This window comes from Asparagus officinalis, chromosome 3, assembly GCF_001876935.1.
Source record: "Asparagus officinalis chromosome 3, Aspof.V1, whole genome shotgun sequence".
In the NCBI taxonomy this organism is placed as follows: Eukaryota; Viridiplantae; Streptophyta; class Magnoliopsida; order Asparagales; family Asparagaceae; genus Asparagus; species Asparagus officinalis.
In genome coordinates, this window is record NC_033796.1 from 17,744,715 (window position 1) to 17,751,047 (window position 6,333).

Genomic DNA, 6,333 nt, shown 5'->3' on the forward strand with positions numbered 1-6,333 from the left:
ATAGACTCAAGTTTAAAGTTTTCCCGAACATTTAATCTGCACTGAAAAGATCCCCAAACAGATTCAATAAATGTACAGTGCACAAAAATATGAGCATATGACTCATCCTATTCTCCACACAAACTGCATATGGAATCAACTTGAAACTCCTTTCTTTCTCAACACATCTTTTGTATTTAATTTTGATCTAAAGGCCAATAATCTTGACTTCCAGAGGAATATGAATCTTCCAAATATTTTCACAATCGATACTCAAACCTCCATCAATGAGAAGTTGGTAATAAGATCTGACTGCAAAATTTTCAGATGCTTCTCACACCTGTTTTCTATGATCACTACCATGAGACTAGTGAACTGAGTTAAGAAAAAGATAATGATTCAAAAAATTAAGTAACCAAACTACCAGTTAACTGTCTCACAAATGAGATAATCTATTCCCAATTGTCATTTCTCCATCTTCTTAAAGAAAATATAATAGCCAAAGGATCCTCTGCCAAACTGAACAGAGTAGGACACAGAAGATTGAGTAGAAGAGCCTTTCCACTTGTCTAACTGAAACAAAGTATGACGGCTATCACCAAGCACCATTCGTAGCATGCTTTTCCAAAAACAAGAAAGAAATTGCCTGCCAACAAATTGATATAAAAAAAAGTGCATATTAAGATAGTATTTGTGACAAACAATTTCCAAAGAACATGGTGACCATCTACCCATTTCCAAAGTCATTTACCCAACAAAACCGTGTTCATTATTTTTGTTAAAGTAAGATAGAGAGAGAGTCTTGGGTAAATTTCTCTTTTGTTGAATATTGAGTGTGCACATATATTTGAAGAGATGGTGCTCAGGATCAGGTCTTCAGGCAAACAGGTTGGCGGTCGACCGGCGCGGTCGACCGCATTCGTGCACAGGAGTTTCTGGGCATCAGGATTGGTGGCGGTCGACCGACACAGTCGACCGAAGATGGTAGCGGTCGACCGACGCGGTCGACCGCCGAACTCTCTGGAAATTTGGATCAGCCGCTGGATGGAGGGCGGTCGACCGGGCCGGTCGACCGCGATGGATCGCGGTCGACCGTATCGGTCGACCGCCGCTGCGGTTATGGGCTGGGTCTGTTTTCAGACCCGTTTCGTTTTGGATTTGTATAAATACCCTTTGGGTGTTTTTTAGGGTTAAGAGCAAGGACGAATTTGAGCAGATTGAGAGAGTTTTCTTTGGGCTTCTATTCTAGGAGCAATTGGAGAGATTGAGAGTTGATTGTTGAGGGTTTATGAGAGATTTGTAACCCTAGTTTGTTCCTCTTGATTTCTAATAGTGAAAACTCCCCCCTCCTTGCCCCGTGGACGTAGGCATCTTTCCGAACCACGTAAAACTGGTGTTTGATTGTTTGTGCTATTGATTTTGGTTGGTTCTTTATCTTTCTCGGCGATTGTTTTGGTTTCTCGAGGCGCAACAATATTTATACAAGTAGAGGAGGGTGAGGTGTGTCCTCACAACCAATATGGGACTAAACCCACTACTAACACTATTATCAACAACTCACTACTAACACTATTATCAACAACTCTTCTCAAACTCATGTTGGATCAAACAAAGTGAGTTTGCGTATAAGAAACTGGAACCGATGAACAGATAAGGCCTTTGTGAAAAAATCTGTAAGCTCGTTGACGGATGAGATATGAGGAAGTAGAATTGTCTTATCCTTAATAACGTGTTGACGGACAAAATGAACGTCGATCTCAATGTGTTTGTTCCTATCATAAAATACTATATTATTAGCAATCTGGATGATACTCTTATTATCATAGTAGAGAGGAGTAGGAGTTAAAATAAAAATATAAAAATCACTGAGAAGACGACGAAGATGAATAATCTCTTTAGCTGTTATGGACATTGCACGATACTCTGCCTCGATGCTGAAAAGGGCAATAACATCTTGTTTCTTACTCCGTCAGGAAATAAGGGAATCACCAAGAAATATACAATAACATGTGGTAGACTTCCTGATAGTGGGATTACCAGCCCAATCAACATCAGAATATGCACAAAGTTCTAACTTGGATGTAGCAGGAAACAAAAGAGAGCGAGTGCTAGAACCCCTAAGATACCAAAGAATCCATAATAAGACAACATAGTGTGCATAATATGGGGTACTAACAAATTGACTAACAATGCCAACAACATGAGAGATATCTGGTCGAGAGATGCACAGATAGACCAACTGGCCAATAAGATGTCGATATCGGGTAGGATCAGATAGAGGCTCACCATCAGTAGAACAAAGTTTGACATTCTTTAGAGTAGAGTATCGACAGTTGCATCGTCAGTTAGCTCAGCGCGATCTAGAATATCTGAGAGATACTTCTGTTGAGACAGTAGTACACCCCGCAGACCCTGAGAAATTTCTAGACCAAGAAAATAGAGAAGAAATCCAAGATCCTTCATGTGGAACTGTTGTTGTAATTGGGAAATATCTTGATGACTTTCCATAAACAGCATCATCATCTGCAATGATCATATCATCTACATAAAAGAGCAATAAAACTCTGCCACACGATGTAGTGTGAACAAACAGAAAAACATCTTGATGACTTCCCATAAAGCCCGTCTTGAGCACGACATCGCGAAAACACTCAAACCAAGCACGGGGTGACTGCTTGAGACCATAAACAGCACGACGAAGGAGACATATATGTCCTAAAGGAATATTGGACCCTGGAGATGGTTGCATATATACTGTCTCAGATAAAGAGCCATGAAGAAAAGCATTATTGACATCCATCTGGTATAAGGGCCAACGATAAGCAGCAGCAACCACAAGTAGAGTACGAACGGTGGGTATCTAAGCAACATAAGAAAATATCTCTTCATAATCAATACCTTGTTGCTGAGTAAAACCTCGAGCCACTAAATGAGCTTTTCAATGTTCAATGGTGCCATCAGGGTGATACTTGACCTTATAAACCCATTTACTATCAACAAGAGAGATCCCAAGGGGACAAGGAACAACATCCCATGTATGAGTTTGCTGAAAGGCCTAAAATTCCTTAGCCATAGTCTGTCGTCACTCTAAAAATTGAACTGCCTCATGAAAAGACTTTGGCTCAATGGTAGTATGAATGACAACAACAAATTTATGAAAGATAGGTGAATAGGAAATAACCGAAACATACCGGGAAGGCATGATATGTGGGTGTTTGCCTCGACGAAGAGAAAGAGGAACCTCGGGCGGGATAGATGCTGGCGTAGGTGCGTGGAGATCAACAGTATTTTCTGTAGTGAGAGTTGTGTCCACGGGATAGGGATCAGATGGGGTAAGAGAAGGCTCTGGTGAGGAATAGTCAACAGAAGGAGATGAAGAGATGTTATGGAGGTCTCGAAAGGAAAACTGATGTGAAGAAGTGAGTGATGCAGCTGACGGGGAAGCATGGTCAATAGAGTGAAAGAATTAAAGTCATCAGAAGCAGAATAATATGGAGAATCCTCTTCGAACTGAACGTGATGAGATATATGAACTCGACGAGTTACAGGATCATAACAACGATAACCTCGATGTTCTGAACTAATTCTTAAATAGACACAAGAAACAACTTTGGGAGACAAGTTATCACTTTGGTGAGATGATAGAGAACAAAACAGTGACAACAAAAAACGTAAACCAGATCATAACGGGCAGGATGAGTATAAACACGACTATAAGGAGTAATGCCGGAAAGAGAGCTAGATAGAGTGATATTAATGATATGAGTAGCAGTGAGAATGACCTCAGCCCAGAAACGACGAGGAACAAAGTAAGAAATGAGCATGGATCAAGCGGTATCAAGGATATGATGATGTTTGCATTCAACAATACCATTTTGCTCATGACTATAGGGACATGACTGTTGAAAGGAAGTCCCATGAGAGGACATGATAGAGCACACGGTAGAGGATATGTACTCTTTGGCACAGTCAGAACGGAAAACTTTAATACGAGATTGCCATTGAGTGAAGATCATAGCAGTGAATGCCTGATAAGAAGTAAGTATGTCAGAGTGATTCTTAAGTAGGTAAACCTATATAAAACGAGAGAAATCGTCGATAAAACTAACATAATATAAGTAGCCAGATGAAGAAGACAGAGGAGTTGACCCCCAAATATCAGAATGTACTAAATCAAATAAGGAAGTGGATACAGAAATACTCATTTTAAATGGTACCCGAAGGTTAAACGAGAACGTGAAATGCGTTAAGAGGCCGCAAAGCGGCAATGCCAAAAATCTGGCAGAGGAACGTAAAAAATCGATAAATGACTGTAAAGCAATAAGACCAAGATTTGGCAAAAGAACACAGAAGCGTTAAAAATTTTATTAGAATGGAAATAATAGTCCTAGCTCCCAAACTACCACTAGATTACTTACCATGTTAAAGTAAGAGAGAGAGAGAGAGAGAGAGAGAGAGAGAGAGAGTCTTGGGTAAATTTTCCTTTTTGTTGAATATAGAGTGTGCACATATATTTATACAAGTAGAGAAGGGTGAGGTGTGTCCTCACAACCAATGTGGGACTAAACCCACTACTAACACTATTATCAACAACCCACTACTAACTATTATCAATAATTTTAAATTATCCCTCCCGATATGACTACCACTTAAATTTAGCCCCCAACCCCCGCCCCCCCCCCCCCCAAAAAAAAAAAAGAAAAGAAAAAAAAGAACCACCACTAATTCAAAAAATTAGAAACAACCTTATGCTTCATAGTTCCAACCCAAAAGAATCTCCTCCTCATTCTATCTAATTTATCACAAACCCACTTAGGATAGAGAATCTAATTTGTCACAAACGTAGTTAGTGTAGAAAGAGAGGAACCATCCAAAAAATAGGCATAGAAGATAAAACTGAACTAACTAAAATGAATCTCCCCCTTTAGATAGATATCTACCTTTCCACTAGGCTGATCTTCTTTGAAACTTTTCAAAAAGAGGAAACCAATCATCTCTTAGAAGTTTGCCTGGTCTAATAGGAACACCTAAATATGTTATGGGAAATTGACCATAATTATAGTTCATCTAATTAGCCATATTGAAGAGGTACATCATCTTCCAAAGCATTAAGCGTACTCTTATTAAAGCTAATTTAAAGATCAGAGGCTAATGCAAAGCCATATAAGATCAGATTCAAAAATTGGCAAATGCTCTTTTTTATTTTTACAGAAGATTAAGATATCTTCAGCACACTGCAAACAAATAAACTTTTGAGACATGGTAATCTTTTGAGACATGGTGTCAGGCCCAAGGCCCCTCAAGTAAAGTGACTTCTATAGCAAGAGACAATATATATATATATATATATTTTAAAGGCATCAACAGCTGAAACAAAAAAAGGAGAGGTGATAGATTCACCTTGACGAACTCTTCTTTTAGACATAATCCAATGACCAACTTTTCCATTTATTAAAACCACAATTGACATCCCCTTTCAAACACACAGATCTCCAATTGATCCACCGCTCACCAAAACCTTTAGCTTTAGAGCATCTTCAATCATAAAACTCAAAATGATGTAGTTTTTACACCAAGTTAGTGTAGTTTTTACACCAAATTACTATTCCATCTCCAACCCATTACACCAAATGTTACACCAAAAAGAATATTCCTATCTAGTATCTAGAATAATAAAATTCTATTTGGTTCTAGTATTATGAAATTTTAAGTGTTTGGATTAAACTATCTATTTTTTCCATTGTTGAATTTTATTTTAATAATTATTTTATAATCTAATTTTATTATAATAGTTCATATCAAAATAATTAAAAAAATAAAAGCTACAATGAAATATTTTGATCATGAATAAAAAGAGAAACATTAAAAACCAACAAAATAATAAACTCTATGCCTAAAAAAAAGGTTTAAAAAAAAAGCCACTGCGCCAAAGCTATAGTGCTGCGCCAAATCTGGCGCAGCACTGTAGCTCTCGCCCAAAATGATGCTGGGGATGCCGTTCGGTTGGAGGATGAACAGGGTTATTTTTTGCGTCAATTTGAGGGGAAAGCGTTCGGTTGGAGATGCTCTTAAGGACTTCCAAGATAAAATTCAAAGCTAAAAATTCATAGGCCTTAGAGAAAAAATATACAAGTATATAAATCAAGGATTGCACTGTAAGATTACTCAAAAATATATATACAAGTGAAAACATATTTGTTCCATATACAAGAAATGGAGCACAAATTTCTATGGTAATAATGTATACAAACATGGTGTTCTATGCCAGTCAACAAAAAGAGTAGGTATAGAGTACATATCCTAATTTGAAGATAACTATATACGAACACGGTGCGAGAAATTCTGAGACACAAT